The 18,052-nt window shown below is 49.0% G+C and overlaps 1 protein-coding gene across 2 annotated transcripts in view; it reads left to right on the top strand.

Annotated features, from left to right (window-relative positions):
- GRIK4 (glutamate ionotropic receptor kainate type subunit 4) overlaps nucleotides 1-18,052 on the top strand; it is a 170,065-nt gene that overhangs the window by 11,898 nt on the left and 140,115 nt on the right. The window contains exon 1 of one of the 2 annotated variants that reach the window (XM_086861507.1): nucleotides 10,044-10,143. The exons of the other annotated variant lie outside the window; for it this stretch is intronic. The gene's annotated coding sequence lies outside the window, so the exon portion shown is untranslated. Of the gene's footprint in view, nucleotides 1-10,043; nucleotides 10,144-18,052 lie in introns of those variants that run through there. 2 annotated transcript variants of the gene reach the window in all.

Genomic DNA, 18,052 nt, shown 5'->3' with positions numbered 1-18,052 from the left:
CCAAATGCACTTGTGCAGATGGAATTTCTGGGCTGTATTACCTTGGCTCGTGCCCTCCTTGGTTCTGTAGCTTTGTTTAGGTGGAGGTTTCGAGCTGGGGTTTGGTTCTCCTGCTATTGAAGTTGTTATGTTTTTATAGTGTTGCATTACTCATTGGTTCCTTTCAAGTTTGCCAGCCGTGACTAATGAAGAGTTTTGCTGCAGCCTCTTGTGGAGTGGACACTCAAGATGCTGTAAAGGGATTTTTTTTAGTGTTTTATCTTTCCTTTGCCACAGTTTGATACTGCAGGGTCAGTGTTTATTCCAAAAGCACGGGTGAGAATTTGGGTTCTTATGACCCTGTTTTGCACTTCTTAACCGTGAATTACTGAAGGTATAGGAACAGATAGAAATTCACAGCTGCTGTCCAAAGCTATCAAAAATTTCAAATACCCTTCCTAAAAAGAAGAAAAAGAAAAGACTGTGGAAAACAGATTGAGATGAATCTTTTTTTAATTAAAGGAAGCTGTTGTCTTGTGTACTTGGGTGTTCCCAGGGAGATGACGAGCTGCTGAATTTTAATTTACTTTACTTTTTTTTTGTTCACTTCCCTCCAGCTTCTCCTCCTGAACTTTGCCCCGTGGGTGGAACCGGTGCTCTCCTTGTTAGAGCATCTAAAACCTCTAATTATCAGGGAAATGGCTGAGAATTATCAAACCAGCTGCAGTGCACGTGCTGGGTTTTTGGTTTCTTTTTTTTTTTTCCTAGGTGTGGACAAAGCTCCTTAATTTAAACAGCAGGGAGATGTGATCGATGTGGTTGTGGTCTGGCAGAGTGAGCTGTGCTGGGGTTTGTGTGTTTTCCTGTCATGTTTCCACTCCTGTCCAGGAGAATTGTTCTGTGTTTGGGGTATTGTTATTTTGCAACTGGAATCAAGTTACACTGATTTTATTTTTTTTTTAATGTGGAGCCACTGGGAGCAGTTACTCAATGAATACAAAAAGGCACCAGCCCTAATGATGACAGGGAAAAGTTCTTTATGGGATCTGGGAGCAAAAGGCAGGGAACAAATGGGTACAGCCTGCAGAGACTCAGCATGGAATCCATCAGGGAGCTTCCTAATAACTGCATCTGCTTTTGTTAATGTCTCAGGTGATTAGCTGAGAGCTGCTGTCCCATCCTTCCTGGGAAAAGTGCCTGCAAGGAGGGGGAAAAAAGATTGGATGGAGGTAAAGGAGTGATACCAGGGATGTACCAGCTTATGGAGTGGTCTGGAAGGATGAAAAAGGACAGGGGAGGGTTCTGAAAATCACCTTTGAGCTGTTGCATCTCTGGAGTTAATTAAGGTGTCTGAGACAAAACCTGCTGCTTTGGGTGCCCCGATCTGGGTGCTCTGTGTAAGGGAAAATCAGAGCTTTAGAGATTTGGCTGTTCCTGTTGAATTTTGGTTGCCAGTTTGGGATTCTGACCCACAGAGCTCCTGTTAGTGCTGGGCAAGTATGCAAAGGTCTGGCTGGCAACTCAGCAACAGCAAATTCCCGAGCTGGGCTTGCAGAGGGCAGCTCAGATAAGCTGGGCCATCAGTTCTGTGCTGTAATGTTTGATTTATTAAGGCCTGGAAACCTGAACACAAGCCCCCAGGAATCAAAGAGAAACAATCTCCAAAGAGAGAGAGAGAATGAACTCTTCTCAACAGCAGAAATTGCAGCAAGAAAAATTGAGGCTGGACATCGGGAAACGTTGTTGAACAGTAAAAATAGTGAAGAGCTAAAATAGATTGCTAAGGGAGTTTGCAGAGGATCTGTCACTGGAGATTTTAAAGAACAGATCAGACAAATGGCTTGGAAGGATTGAGCTTGTTGGATGGACGGGAGGACTAACAGAGCTCTTCATTTACTGCTTCCCACGGTCCCTCCATCAGTGTCACTGCACTGCCCTGTGCCAGCCTCCCTCCCCACACAGAGAACCCTAAACCCAAGCTTTCTGATTCTGGGAAATCAGAATCCCAGGGCTGGCAGAGCCCTGGGGATGAGGAATTTGGGCTTTCCTGGCTCTCTCCTGGTGCTTTGTTTTAGCCTTGTGGCCACTGAGCAGCCTGTGCCGGTACCGACAATAATGCAAATTCAGATTTAATTCACAACTCTGCCATGTGACCTCAGGAAAATCATCTGAACCTGTCATTCCTCTCAATCTGAACCTCTTGAACACAGGCCAGACTTTCAGCAACAAGTAGGGGTCTCCTTGATAGGGATTGAGATGATTTTTTTTTGCCTTTTCAGTCCATGGTTGATTAGAGATAGTGGTAATTATAGGTTAACAATGGGTTGGAAGGACTTCAAAGCTCATCCAGTGCCACCTCTGCCCTGGCAGGGACAATTTCCACTATCCCAGGGTGCTCCAAGCTCCATCAGCCTGGCCTTGGACACTCCCAGGGATGGGGCAGCCACAGGTTCTCCAGGAAATCCATTCCAGGGTCTCCCCACCCTCACAGGGAAGGATTTTTTGAGTGTGGTTGTGCTCCCTGTGATGTGCAGTCCATCCTTCCTGAGCAGATTTATGTAAATTGAGATGGGTGTTATGTGAAAACGTCATTATCTCAAGGCTTTCAGGGCTCTGAAAGGCAAAAAAAATAAAAAAAACAAGGGGAGAAGAATTTTGGAAAATTAAATATTTCTGACTAGGGTATGCTAAATCTTTTTCTGTTTAGGAAGGTGAGAAATTAAAATTGCAAAGCAGGCGGCGAGGGAGCGAGTCGCTGTGCGTGGCAGGGTTGGCTGGGTCTCCTGACTTCACAGAGGCTGTGAGAGGGAATCAGCAGAGAGACAGAGCTCCTTCATATGCAGAGAAGTCTCAAAAGCCCGTGTGTGACAGGGCTGTGGATTCGTTTGCATGTGCAGGGTAACAGCAGCTCTCCCCATGCAGTGCTGAGCCTCTGGCTGGAGTTACTGGGCTTGGGAGTGTTTTTCCCTGGCCTCGGTGGTGCTGTGATAGGAGAGTGATGAGAAGTCAGGGGGGAGCCCTGGATTTGTGTCCTTTCACCGTCTGCATCTGCAAAAACCTCTCCAAAAAGGGGCTGGAGAGCGAGCTGAGTGGTAGGCTACAGATGACAAACCCAATTTATAAATCTATAAACATGGGGAGAGGGAAGGGAGGGAGGTGCAGGGGTCGCCTGGTGGTCTGCAGAGCTCGGGCTCAGCTGTGATGAGCAAACTTCAGCTCTGAAAGAGGAAAATCAGGGGGTGTTTGATTTGATGTGCAGAGACTGCATTCTCTGTCTGACAGGGCTGTGTTAGCGCTCTGGGTGTACAAAGCTCAGATTATGTTCTCCCTCTGGAAGAAAACCACTTCTGTTCAGCCTCTGCTGGCTGCCCCAGGCCAGCTTTGGCTGCTTCAGGCAGGGGACACGGCTGGAGCTCGCTGCAAACCAGGGAACGCTCCCGACCGCAGGGTGACACGGGGACCTGTCAGACCTTGCTGCTGTCGTGCTGCACGCCCAGGCCCTCAGATGTGGAAAAACCTTTGATAAAACCTGGGTGCCAGGCTGGGTAGTCACTGCAGTGAGGCACAGACGAGTCAAAGACAGGTCAGGGATGGGTCCAGAGGCTTGGAGCGAGGTGGCGAAGTGGGAATTGGAACCCCAGATTCACAGGGGGATGCAGTGGCCGGCTCACAGTTGTTTGAGGCGCCTCCAGAAGATGCCAGGAGTGATTCTACATCTCCGGAGGCCTCTCCCTTTTCCCGTTTGGGAGCTCTGTGGGCTGAGCTGGCCCTGTGAAGGACGTGGGGACCCTTTTCCCGTGTCCCCAGGGCGATGGCAGCAGGCAGCAGCCCCTGCCCTCCCCTGAAGCACAGCCCTGGCAGCTCCAGTGCCTCGGTTACTCTGGCAACAAACTGCAGGCAGACAGCACCAAGCAGCTGAATTCAGCCCCTTGTTCCAGCAAAAAAATGCTCTCATTGAAGGCGAGCCCGAGGCAAAACCCTCCTGCTGAAGGACCCTGACAGCCAGAGGGACGTTCAGGAGTTGGGGAGTGTGGGAGGAGCTGTCCCCAGAGCTGTGTCCCCATCAGGGCCACCAGGCTGTGTCCCTCGTGTTTGGAAGTGTCTGTTCCCCAGGGATGTGGGGAAGAGAAGATTTGGGAGGTGATGGAGCAAGAGAGGCTGGGGAAGGGTAGAGGGGGAGCTGCTGGAAGGGGTGGGACAGGGAGAGCCACCAGCAGTGTCACGGTGACAGGGCCCCACGTCACCAGGAGCTGGGAATTTTTCCCTCATCCCAGCAGCAAAAAGCAATCCTTGCAGAGCTCTCCTCTCCCTCTCTGTTTGTTTGTCAGCTCACAAGGGTAACAAAAGCATCCGTGGCACTGGGGATGTGCTGCTTCTCTGGGATCCAGCGAGCTGCCCAGAATGATAATTGGGTGCTTTTCATTTTTTTAAGGAGCTAACAGGCTACTGCACAAAGTAATTAACTGGACAGATGGATCCAGCAGAATTTGTAAACGTCGACAGCAACAATAAGGCTTTCTTTCTTTTTTTTTTTAAAGGCCTTGTGTCAGCAGAAGGGCTCCAGGTTGGGACTGGCTTTCAGGGAAGCAGCTAAAATAAATGAGACTTGAAAAAATTAATAATCTTCACGGCTGCAGATGATGCAGGTGTCTGGTGGTGGCAGTGAGGACAGCCAAGAGATGGGGGAGCAAAAAGGCCAGGATTTCTGTGTAGCTGCTTGTGTATATGTATTCATTTTGCCCATGCAGAACATCCCCTCTTTGTGCATATAAAGGGGAATTTACTCACCAAGAGCGTGAGAGGACTGAAATAAAAATTAGGTTGTTGCAGCAGCAAATCCAATCCAGGTGGTTTTTAGATTGTTACCTGTATTCTGGGACTGTCAGATTTATTTTGACTTGTCTGCAATGGGTGATTCAAATGCTCCTTTTGCTGCAGCCTGACAATGCTTGGTTCAAGATGTGTATTTTTTTTTTCTCTCACATTTTCTCACCAGTCCTTTCAAATGTCAGGTCTTTGCTGTGTAACCCATCAGCCTTTTCAGGCCTCCTCTTTGCTGCTTTAATTGGGCAGGTTGTTCTTCCCTTTGTGTGGTCATTCCTCACCGCAGTGACCTGCCATGGATGGCCTCTCCACGAGGTGCCAAAGGCAGATAAAACGCAGAGCAGAGGGCAAGGGAAGCTGCTCACACAGAATTATGGAACAGTTGGGGTTGGAGGGACCTTAAAACGATCCAGTGCCAGCCCTGCCATGGGCAGGGACATCTTCCACTGTCCCAGGCTGCTCCAGCCTGGCCTTGGACACTCCCAGGGATGGGGCAGCCACAGCTGCTCTGGGAAATCCATTCCAGGCCCTCACAGGGAACAGTTTTTTCCTAGTATTTCATCTAAACCTCCTTTCTGTCAGCTCACAACAGACACTTGTTCCCCTGTCCTGTCACCAGGTGCCCTTGTAAATAGTTTCTCTCCAAGACAGACTTGCCCAGGCCCCTCTGGGCCGTGCTGCGTGCTGTAATTAGTCTGACTTCAGCAAGAGTGAAGCACTGCTGTTGATTTATCTCACTTTATTGGCTCGGGGCTGATATTGGTCTGCTCAGCAAGGCTTGGAGGATGTTGTCCTCCAGCATCAGCCTCCCAGGAGACATCTCCGGAGTGAGGCGAGCGGCCCATTGTGCCTGTCAGCTCGGTGTAAATCATCCAAACACCCATCCTTCACAGCAGCACCGCACACACGGCCAAGGACACTTGTTGCAAGCGTGTCCCTGGCAATGCAACAGGTTTTTGGGGCTGCTGGCAGCTCCAGCCCTGTTCCCACTCACTGGTTGCTGTGGTTCTGCTGGGGATGGAACATCCTGGGGGGGGGCTTGCCTTAGAGCCAGAGGAAATGGTTTGGTTTTCTGGGCGTTGTTTGTGTATTTGTTTGTTTTTAGCAGCACCCAGGTGCCCTCGTTAGGCTGGGATTTGTGTGGTTTGTGCCCCCGGGGCTTGGGAACATCACAGCGAGCCGGGAGCGGCTGGGAAGGTTTTGAAGCTGCGCCCAAGGAGAGCATCCCTCTCATCGTCTCCAGGCTCTTCCTTTAATTAGCAGGAATTGGGACGAGTTGTAGCAACTGCAGGAGTGGGGGCACAGGGGAAAGGAGCTGCAGAAGAATTGGTGCTGTATGAGTGTGGCAGGGTTGATTAGGGAGAAGGGAAGGCGAGAGGCATCTCCAGAATCCAAAACGACCCTGCCTGGCTGGAGCAGCCTCCCCCTGGCACAGGCAGTGCAAAGCCTCTGACAGATCCAGCCCTGTCAGGAAAACAGGGAGCAGCAGTGAGGGAACCATGCCTAAATCATGCTTGGTTTAATCAAGATAACTGTTTTATGGGATTGTGATTAGGGCTTTCAATACATCGATGGCAGAGACGCCTCCGCTGTGCTTTGTGCTTTTGGTTTCCTTTCCCTTCTCCTCGTGGCATCGCCCTGCTTCCCCTTCCCTGAGAATGCATTTTTATTTATTCTCTTTGTGGTGTTGCAATGGAAAAGGTTTGGGGTTCAATATTTTTAATAGGAGGAAAAAAAAATCTTTAAGGGAACAAGAGCAGCCTGATGATTTCCTTTGGATGCAGCTGTTTGAATTATTGGTGAAGCTTTGTTTTTTTTCCCCCTGCCTTGCTGTGGAACTGGAGAACCTTATTCTGCTCTGAAATTGTGCTGTCTGCACTGGTTTGGGGGATGAATTGAGAGTTTTGCTTACTTTCCACTTTGCTCAGCTCATGCTGCTGCTTGCAGTGAGGGGTCCCCTGCTGATGTGGCAGGGATCACATCCCTGCAGCAGAGCCAGGATTCCCCCTGGCCCTTCACAGGGATTTGGCTGGGATCTCCTGGATGGAAGGGGATCTGTGCTGGGATCTCCTGGATGGAAGGGGATCTGTGCTGGGATCTCCTGGATGGAAGGGAATCTGTGCTGGGATCTCCTGCCCTCTGCTCTGCAGCTGAGCCTCTGTGTGAGCTGTGAATTCATCTTTTTCCACATAATGCAGCCACTTCCTGCAGACCTGGCTGCTCCAAGATATCCTTGAGTTCAAAGTCATTCAGATTGGGCACTCTCAGGGACAATGGCAGAATCAAAACCGAGCAGTGAAATTATTATGCAGTCAGGATATTTTATATTATTTTATTCTAGAGGACAGAAATGTTTCTGGTGCTGGAGATGGCAAAGGCATCATTCTCCCTCAAGACAAGTTAATCTGTTTTTCCTTGCAACTCAGTCCAATTTTTTTGGTTTAGGACACCAGATCTAGGACAGGCCATGCCAGAATTTAATCTCATGGAGCAATTAAGGCCCACCAGGTTTCATAGAAGCAGGAAAGGGAAGGATGTTGAAATCTTTTGGAGACTCTAAAACCAGCTCTAGCACACTGTGTGCTGTGGGTGAATTGGTGAATTGCCTCCAATCAGACCAATTCTTTACGGAGAAAAGCCTCCAGACAATTTTTGGGGTGGTTTCTGGGCAAAAAGATGTTGTGAACAGGTGAAGTTCTGTTTATCCATGGGCAGAGGGACTGCTGGGAGCACAGACCCCAGCGTTGGTTCCCTGGGATTTGTGAGCTCTGTGGCAGAATGTTCAGGTCACTGATTCGAGAGATAAAAGACTCCTGACACGAGCAGAACAAGCTCTGCTACAAATCGCTTTAGTTCATTATGCTTGGGTAATTAATAGATGCTCTCCCAAAGCTCCTGGAGCTGCCAGGCAGGGAGCAGGGACAGGCTGGGAGCCTGTTTGCTGCCCACAAGGGGCAAACCCAGCACAGGAGCTGGGCACTGCCTCGCTCCTGGCACTGCCAGCCTGGGCTGAAACTGTTCCTGGAGCTGCAGGAGAGGAACATCAGCCTGGGCTGTGCTCCAGAGCACCTGGAGCAGGGAAAGGGTGACTGGCAGGGCAGTATTTGGGCTGGAGAAGGGAAGCAGAGGTCAGGGACTCACACCCATCTCCCTTGCTGCAAGGACCAGGCTTGTCCTTGCTGTTCTGCTTGCTGCAGATAACAAAGGAACAGAAATAGCCCAAGGATGATGTAGAAATCAGTCGAATAAACCTCTCTCCTAGTCCAGTGACTCCTTTTTTTGGGGTGTAAACATGTCAGAGGTGCAGCCCAGCACCTTTCCCCAGGAAAGGGAATCAGCATCCAGGCAGAGGAGGGAGGCCCCCAGCAGTTCTTACAGGAAACTCCTCCGATTTTCTGTGTAAAAAGCCATGAATGGCACAATCAGCTGGAGCATTGCCTTGTGGCAGCAGGGTGGGAGCACTGCTGAGCCCCTGAATCCAGGCTCTTGCCTTGGAGGCCATGGGAACACCTGCACTGGGGAGAGGAGGCGAAGGCAGGGCGTGTTCCTGCTGTGTGCTCCCTCCTCTGGATCCCGACCCAGCCAGAGCAACCTCATCTCCTCTGCCTTGGGCTCTCTGTAGGCTTAAATAAACCTGTGGGAGTTGGAGGAAGCTCCAAAATAGCAAAAATACACACGTGGAAAAATAGTTGCAGTTTTGGAGGTGAAAAAGCAAAAGTCTCATTATTCCTTCTCACGGTCTCCTTCCCCTTCTGCTCTTTTTTCCCTCTTTTTTATTTTTTCTGCCTTTGGTAAGAGCTGTTTTCTCCAGTAACCCTTAATAAAGGAGACAAGAAATTGAATCTGTTACTTTTGAGGGGTTTGTGGGAAAAAATTGGAAACTTCTTGGTGAGGGGGCTGAATTGCAAAAATTACCAATTTTTGGAAGAGGGCCATCCGTTTGACAAAAACTGTTTGAGAAATTCTCCCCAGCTCTTGCTCTAATGTGTTTTGGCCACCATCCTGTGTAATCACAGTTCATTATTTCTGAAGCACGGATGCTGCCTCATCTGAAAGATCCCTCATGTGAGGGAAAGAGGATGCCTCAGGCAGCAGCACAGACCTGCTCCCTTCTGACCCTGGTGGCTCCCCTCGACCCTGGATGTGCAGGGAATTTGGGGGCAATCCCATGGATAAGCCATGGCTTTTCCTTCTCCTTTTGCAACGTTCCAGGGTCACAGGAATGCTTTCAAACCCCCTTGAAAGCATTAAATCCAAATGTCTGCATTGTGGTGTAGCAGGTCATGGGGTGGCCAGTGCCCTCCCTCTGCACCCCAATCCCAGCTGGAAGTGTGGATTCCCTGACTTCCACCTCTGAGCAGGGAAATGACAGGGAAAATGTCATTTCCTTTATCTCTGGGTGCTAGGTTGAGTCTGCAGTTTAAATCTCCTGCTGTTCCTTCTCCTTGAAGGGGACGGGAGTGTTTTGGAAATGTTCTGAGGTCCCAGTGACAGCAGCACGATCCCAGCACGGCTCTGTTTGCTTCCTTACCTCTCCTGCCTCCCCCCTCCCCTCATCCTCCGCTCCTCCCTGAGCACCTGCCTTTTATCCAATTTAATTTTCACACCTCCTCCTGCCGCTGCTGTCCTTGCCAGTTATCTCTGTGCTTCTGCAGTGGGTGTCTTTCCTTTATTGGAGTCACTGCCTTGAAGGTTCCCATCCCAGACCGGCTTCCATAATTCTGGTGGATCTGGTCCCAGCTGGGGGAAAACACCTCATATTCCCACCAGGACAGGGCTAAAGCACAAGCTCAGCTGGGAATTTGTTTTGGTTTGGCTCTAAACCGGTCCCGTGGTTGGTTGTGTGCTATCACACCCCCAGCAGGGTGGAGACAGTGGATTTCCCCTCTTCTGGGATTCTCCTCAGGACTTTCCTGGACAGGAGCATCTCCTGTGGGTGTCAGTGCCCACCTCCCAGTGCCTTTAGTGTGGTTTCAGCCCCAATTCTGCTTTGAGCCTGGCATGGGGTGGCCAGAGCAGCTGTGCCCTCCCTCTGTACCCCAATCCCAGCTGGAAGTGTGGGTTCCTGGCAGCCCTGCAGGGCCAGAGCAGCAGCAGGAGGACAAGGCAGCAGCTCTGGCTCTGCCAGCAGCACAAGTGAATGAAATCTCAGCTGAAGGCTCAGACAAGTGCAGCTCTGTCCCCAGAGCAGAGGCAGGAGCTGCTGGGCTCGGAGGCCTCATGGGCTGAGCTTGGCCTCTGTGATGTTTGTGACTGGTGGTGGCCCAGAAGAACGAGGCCCAGCTGCCATCTGAGCCTGCAGGGTGGGCAGGAGAGGACAGAGAGAGGGACGTGCTCCTGGTGAGAAATTTGGGCTCACAGGATGCTTGTGCCACCCTGCTGGGAGTTCCCAGCAAGGCTTGGGGAGCGTTTGTTTGCCACAAACTTGAGGCCCAACCTCCAGCAGTGGTGGGAGCACCTCTGGGTAACAGAGAAAATAGTTCCAGGGGGGAAAAGGAAAGGGTTGCCAAAGCTGTTTTAAGAAAATAAGCTGGTATTTATTCCTCACAATCTGATTTTGTTGGTAATAATTTCCTGAAGCTGAGATTGTTTTGCCTGTGGCAGGAGCTCTGAGTGGGGGCCCTGGTTTTATCCCAGCCCACCTCAGGAAGGCTCAGCTGCAGGCTGACAATGACCAGGGCTCCCCCCACTGCTTGTGGGATCTGTTCCCTTTCATTTCAGTGGTCAGTGCCACCCTAGATGGCACCAAATAATTTGTGCAATGCCCTCTTTGACCCCACAGAGGGTTTTTCCAGCTCAGCTGGAATTGGGAGTGTTGGCACTGAAATGCAAAGTGCAGGGCCTCATAGACCTGACCTTGAGGTGCAGGTGTAGGATAGAGGAAGAGCCAAAATGTGGCAATTATGGCCAGATATCATAATTTCAAACAAATAACAGCCAGGGATTTTTCTAATATTACTCCTGCTCTGTAGATAATACTTAGCATCTGCATGAGATGATGAGATCTGGCCATCACTCAGAGGGGCCTTTCTGGCCATGTCCAGTAGCACCAGGACAGCTCAGCCCCACTCTGTGTGAGTGTGTCTGCAGCCCTGTGCTGATTTATTCAAATCTGAGATGATTATGAGGGACCTTCATCAAAAAGACAGAGATTATCCTAACTGGGAGGAAGGAAAGATGCTGCCTGCACAGCTGGGCCTGCACTGGGAGCTGGCAATGCTGAGGAAGCTGGGAAAGGGGAAAATTGCCATCTTTTCTTTTTTTTTCTTGCTAGGATGAAAAGACAACAAAGTATGAATGGTCATAATTTAGTGGGCTCCTGGGTAAATTTGTATTTCATTCCGATTATTGAGTGCATTCCCTAATTGCAACAATAAAAAGGAACAGTCCATCTTCTAAATGCAAGTGGTAGCGCTGATTGTTATTTAATTACTTGATTCCAGTGGTCGAGGGGTGAGCCTGGAATTAGAATTGCAGCTTGTATTATTTCACTGAGATTGCTGAATTAATTAGAAGAACAATGGGATTCTTCGTTGTTGACATCTTAAGGACTTGTGACAATAACTCCAAAACCCAGTGAATAAGAAAAGGCCACTGTGGGGTTTTCTCCTGAAAAAAAAGAGAAATGGGGGACCTGGAGTCCCCCCCATCCTTCCCTGTTCTAGACTGTTTTTATTCAGGAAAGAAAAGGTAATTTCAAGTCAAACTCCACTTGCTGATATGTGGGTTAATTCCAGTGTCATGGAAAAGCAGCCTGTGGTGTTCCTGGTCACCTGCTGTAATTGGAACCTAGAGCTGTTATTTATGGGGCTTATCAGCCTTTTTAGGGACTTTTATGCTCTTGTGAGAGCGTAAATGAATAGAAAGTTATAAGTTCTTGTGCTTCAGGGTATGACCTAAGCTCTGCTTAATGAGACTGAGCAGAGACTTAACCCCTCTAAGCTCTCTCTCCTCTGCTTTTACATTTCCCTCTCAAAAATTCAGTGTTGACTGAGCCCAAGGGGACCAATGGAAAATCCCAAGGGAGGTTTGGGAAGGGTTGTGTTCATGATCTGCTGGTCCTGGAAAGGAGGTGCTGCCTTTCCAGGCATCTCACTGGGATGGTTTTGCACAAAAATGAGGAAATTTCCATGCCCTCATTGCTCTGCTGGCTCAAGGTGATTCCATCCACGTGGGAATATTGGGAAAGGAAATGAGGTCTTGCCCTCTCCTGCCACCATCCAGACCCTGGGAATACAGGATGATGGAAAGGGCATTTTCTGCAGGGCTGATAATGCCCCCCAAAAATTGTTCCTGAGGGGAACAACAGAAACATTTAAGGACTGAGGGAGATGTGGGTGGCTGATGCTGAACAGAGATGGGAAACGGTGTGAGAGGGGAAATATTCAGACATTCAGGGTGGACATTTGTCTTGATCTACTTAAAAGTAAGTAGAAATCCATCTCCAGCACCCCTGAAAGTGGTGGACAAGAGGTACTGATTGAGGTTTTGCTCTGAAAATGTTTGCTTTATTGTTTTTGTCTCTCTCTCTTTTTTTTTAAAAAAGTTTTATTGAAAATGTGTTTCATATAATGGCCTTTGTTGTGATGTGGCTTTTACTGTAGCTGAGTGAGTGTTTGTGAGGTTATTACAGCCTTGCAGTGGAGGAAAACACAAAACAAGTCCTCTCAAAAGCCTTGGGAGGAGGCATGATTATGTTAAAATAATCATCTTCCCTGACCAAACTTGGCGTTCTCTTTCCTGGGTGCTCTGCAGAGAGTTGTTCCTTTTTTTGTCCACATCTTTGTATTGTCAGGATTAATTTTTCAGAGGGAGAAATCTCCATAAGCTGAGTGGTGCCCACTCCTTCCTTTTTAGGAGCAGGAGGTTGGATTTTTATTTTTTTTCCCCCCTCTTCTCTGCAGAAATTCTGTGGCTTGAATCTACTCCACTGCTCACTTTCTTCCCTTTCAACCTTTGATTTCCTCTCTGTTTCTGTGTGAGATTTCTGAGCTGATTGGTAGTACTTTGAGGTACATTTTGAGGTTTTTTTCCTCCCAGATTTGTGGGATGAGGTACATTTTGAGATTTTTCCCTCACAGATTTGTGGGATGAGGTACATTTTGAGGTTTTTTCCTCACAGATTTGTGGGATGAGGAACATTTTGAGATTTTTCCTCCCAGATTCATGGGATGAGGTACATTTTGAGGTTTTTTCCTCCCAGAATTGTGGGATGAGGTACATTTTGAGCTCCTTTCACCCTAGATTTGAGGGAATTTGCAGGGCCATGGTGGATGGAGCATGAAAGGAGCTCAGGCAGAAATGCATCCCCTCCTTTCCCAACTCCCCCTCTCCATCTCCTGCATCCCTCACTCCTCTCCTTAGGCCTGGCTTAGCTCTCCTGCTCCCAAACCATCCCAGGGGCTGTATTTCACCTGCCTTTTGAGTCTGGCTGGGCTTCAGCTGAGCTTTTAGGCAGGCATGAGTTACTGCCTGTGCCTCAGCAGGGAGAGCTGTGCCAGGCCTGAGCCCCAGGGAATGGGGCAGGATCTGCAGGATTTGGGAGCTGGGGGTGAATCTGGGAGCTGGGGATGATGTTGGGGGGTAGAAATCCATGTGTGGGTTTCCTGGGAGAGGAGAGGGAAGGGCTGAGGGCGAGACTTTGGAAGGGTGGGATGGAGAGGAGATCACTCAAGAGCCAGGGGTGGGTTTGGGCAGACCTGTCCCTGCCAGGTTTGGATGTTCAAGGGCTCCCAGCTCTGTTTGCTGCAGCAAAGGGAAGAAGCTTTTGGCATTGATTTCTTCTCTTCACCCAAAATCAGCTGAGCTCCAGGGCAGAGGGGTTTGCAGGATTTGCTCCTTGCAGTCTGGCTTCTCCCTTCTCAACCCATTTTATCCCTTTGCTTCTACTTGTGCCTGACAAGCAAATATCTCCTCTCCCTCTCTGCAAGAACCTTTTCTTCCTCCACTGCCTGGATTTTCCCTTCTCCAGAACATCTCTAATCTCTCCTCCTGCACTGATAACTGAAATGAGTTCTATTCCCCAGGCAGCAGCTGCTCGGCTTGGACAGGGCTGAAGGGCAGGCTCTGATTGACGGGGGATCTCTGGGATTTTGTGGGCTCTGGTGATTTATTTCCCCCTTTTCCCCTTTCCCTTCCCATTGGGAACTTGCCACCTGCAGGAGAAAGGGCAGCCAGGCTTCACTGGCAGAGAGCAGAGGGTGAGGAGAAGGAGACATGGAGCTGATAAGGGTGTGGGTGAGATCAGCCTGGCTGGGCTCTGCTGCTCATGAGTCCTTCAGCCAGGAGCTGTGCAGAGCAGGAAACCCCAGGGGAGAGCCAGGAGAACCAGAGAGGTGAAGGAAAGAGAGCAGCAAGGAGAAGGGAAAAAAAAAAAATAAAGAATGGCACCCTGGAGATCTGGAAAAGAGCCAGAAGAAAGAACAGGGTACAAAATCCAGTTAATTTACAGTCTCCAGGGAGAGAAAGGGAAAAGAAGAGGGGGGAAAAAAGATCTTTGAGAAGAAGCAAATGGTAGAGAAGAGAGTGGATGGTGGTGTGGAAATCCTGCTGACTCCTGGGGTTCCTCCTTGTCCTGCTGCCACAGTCTGGAGTGTCCTGGTCAATCCAAATTCCATCTTCCCGAGGATCTGAAGGGATCCCTTGTCCTGGAGCTTTCCCCTGGCACCAAGGGAGGTTCTGAGTCAGACAGAGGCAATGGGAGAAATACCAGAGCTGAGCAAAGGCAGTTCCCAGGGTCAGATTTGGGGAATTTGGAGGGGTCATATCCCCCCAGTGAGCACCTGAGAGCCAAATGTGCCCAGGTGGTTTCCTCTTTCTGCTTTCGCCCCAGGAAGGGCATGACTTTGTCCTCTGCCCTGGCTTAAATTTTGTCCAGCAGAGTTCCTGGATGTGCTGAGCATTCCCAAATGCACCCCAGGCCCTGCTCCTCAAGGAAACTCTGCTGGAAGTGCTGCTCCCCTCAGAAGCTAAGCCTGGCAAAATTCCTGGGTTTTGTCCTTTGAGCTGAGGGTTCCCTCCAGCATGAAAGGACCTCAGAATGTACCTCATTCCCACAAATCTAGGGGGAAAAGAGATCAAAATGTACCTCATTCTCACAAAAAGGATATCAAAATGTTCCTCATTCCCACAAATCTAGGGGGAAAGGATATCAAAACTACCTCATTCCCACAAAAAGGACCCCAAAATGTACCTAATTCCCACAGATCCAGCCCCCTGCTCTCCTGATGCCAACACCCAGGACTCTGCCAGCCAGTCCATCCCTCTCCCTGATTGCCACCTACTGAATAATCAAGGTTCTGTGCTCTTCTGGCTGAGGTGCAGAGTCCTTTCCTGGGACATTCCTCATTTGCTTATTGGAGGCTCTAAAGTGGTGCTGGGGAAAGGCTGGGGTGCAGCTCCAGCTTGCTCAGAGCTGAGGTTTGGGCTTTGGGGAGCACAGAGGATGTGTCCAGAGTCTCCTTTGACAGCAGCACAGATGCACTGGTTCTTTTTCACTCTGTCTGGAAAGGCTTTGTAATAACAGCAGGAGTCAGAGAGGCATTTTTATTGATTAAACATTTGAGGCTATTTGTCTTTACCAAAGGAAAAATATTGAGGTGTCTCTCTCTTCCTACATATACATTATAAACATTTATTATGTACAGCAGGCTCTGTAATCAAGCTGATGTTTATGATGGGCTGGATTGAGATGGTGTAATGGGAGCTGGAGTGCAGAGGAAACCTGGTGTCAATATTCTGAATAACCAGGGCTGAGGCAGAGGGGAGGGAGCCAGGGACTGGGTTTTTTTGCAGGAGGTGTGATGTTATTATAATAACAAAGGATTTCTTTGGAATGTCTGCTGCTGTGCTCTCTCCCAGTGACTCCTAAAGCATTCCTTTGATCCTACTCCATTCCAGCCATTGGAAAATTTGTAATTTGAAAATCTGGAGCTGCACCTCTCTCTTGCCTGTGTTCCCCAGAGGCTGAGCAGAGCCCTTTGTGGTGCCAGGGGGACACCTGAGTGCCCCTGGTTTGGGGCTTTCTCTGCCCTCCCCTGTCTGGTTTCCCCAGTTTCCAGGTCCCAGAGCATTGACAGAGATCTCCTCTCTCTATTTGTGTGTTTGCAGCAGCTGTAACTGAGCGCTCGGGGATTATCTCTGATTTTACTCTTACAGATTTCCTTTTAATTGGGTTTTTCCCCTTTCTCCCCTTCTCCACATGGAAGAATTTATCTGCAGACAGGACCACGTGTGTGATAGAGCCTTTGGGCATGTGTGGACTTTGAGAGGTCAGACCCTGAGCTTGCTTTGTGTAACCTTTTCCAGCTGATAAACACGAGCGCGCTCTGCCTCAACCCCTGGCTTTGAGCTGGACAAAGGGCTTTACTTGGGTCAGTATCCTGCAATTCCCCCTCATTTTTCCACTTGCAAGCTCCCAAACCTGCCTTCCAAGCTAGGAAACACCGGCTGGGAAGGAACCTGAGCCATCCCAAGGGGGTTTATCCAGGTGGAAGTGAAGCAGCTCGAACCCAGCAGGATTATCAGGCGATGATTTGGATTTCAGCGCTCAGCTCTGCGCTGTTTGTCCTGGTTCTTTAGGAAGCTGTGCCAGACGGGCTGGAGAGGACCCAGCTGAGCACAGAATGCCTCTGTAGGTGTGTTTGTTGATGCGATTTCTTAGGTGCACAATATGTCTGAGCACGGCACAGCCACCTTCTCCTGCCTGTGGCACAGATGGACACGTTGCTCTGTTCTCCCCATGTGATGTGTTGAAGGAATTTTGGATGTGAGCCTAGACAGGAACTTTTGGGGCCACCAATTGCAGGTACCTGCCTTGGGAAGGCTCCACCAGCACCCACCTCCAACCTGCTTTGGAGGTTTTTCCCTTTTATTAAGTTTTGGGTGGGCATTTCCAGCTCCTCGCCCCTCTAATGGCAGCCAAAATTAATTCCAGGGCTTGCTTAGCCCCATTAATTTTTGTTAAATCATCATCATTGTTGTTATTACTATAATAGAAAACATAATAGATAGATATTCTTATTTTCTTGGCCATCAATAATCACGGAGAAGAGTTGTCCACTGGATTTATCTCAGACTGGAATTGTGCATCCCAGCAGGGATGGATGGGCCTCCTTGGATAGGGAGTTTTGCTTAAAAGTCCCCTTCAGCACAAAATTAAAATGTGCCCTTGTCACTGCAGCTCTGTGGGGGGTGATTTACATTCCCTCCTTCAGATGAACTTGTCAAACTTCGTGATAATGAAGCCAAAAAAAAATAATAATAAAAAAAATTACAATGGTTAAGAAAGAGGTGCCTTGTGAAAAACCTTCCTTAATGGAAAATGTCTTTTTTGATGTGAAAATCTCCTGTGTGTGAGAAGTGGTAGCACAGCTTTGATTTTACCATGATTTAAAACCAATCAGCTTTGTCATGTCCTAGAAGGGAGGAAAGGAAATGAAGCCAGCAGAAATAAAGTGGAATATTTGGATGGAAGTTGTCTGACCCCTCAGAAGGGGCTAAAGCCAGCCAGGAATTCACTTTTTTCTCCCTGTTTTTCCTGAGCTGAGCCAGTCCTGGCACTGCTTTCCCACCTTTTGTGTGGATTGAGTGGAGCAGAGGGGAATGAGGGGGGTTTAAGTGGCCTCTGTGTGCTCAGGGTTCACCGAGCTGTCTCCATTCTGCTCCCGTGTTCCTCGATTCCGTGCCTGCCTTAATTGGGTGCTGCAACAGTTCTATATGTTAAAATAAATGAACTTTTCACTACAAAAGAGGAAAAGAAGAGAGACAGATGATCCCTCGGCAACAGCTGTTTGGAGAAAGAATCCCACAGAAGCCGCTTTCTTGGCTAATTAGAAATCTGCTTTCCTTTAGGAAGGATAACGTTTACGTTCCTGACTCCTGTTCTTGCTTCTAATTACTTTTTGGAGAAATGAATAAAGACACTTTCATATGTTTTACTCAGAGTTGCTGAGGCAGAGAGTGCTGGGTGGGAAATGGCTCCTGGAGATGGGAGAGGAGACAAGAGGAGGAAATCAAAATTTGAGGAGAGGGGGTTTATTCCAGCAGAAGCACCAGCTTGGGAGTAGCAGAGAAGCTTCAGGTGCGATCTTCTGGGGGAGGCCATTTATCCCTGACAATTCCAGCTTTCCTGGTATTTCTCTGCTTAATTTAATGCAAAAGAGCAGGGGTTGTGTCCAGCAGGAGTCGTGTCCGGCCGGGGAAGGAGGAAAAGCAAAGCACAGCTCCCCCAAATCCTCCCCATGGCACA

The sequence above is a fragment of the Cyanistes caeruleus genome, chromosome 23 (assembly GCF_971803275.1).
Source record: "Cyanistes caeruleus chromosome 23, bCyaCae1.hap1.1, whole genome shotgun sequence".
Taxonomy (NCBI): Eukaryota; Metazoa; Chordata; class Aves; order Passeriformes; family Paridae; genus Cyanistes; species Cyanistes caeruleus.
This window is presented reverse-complemented; position numbering and strand designations above follow the sequence as displayed.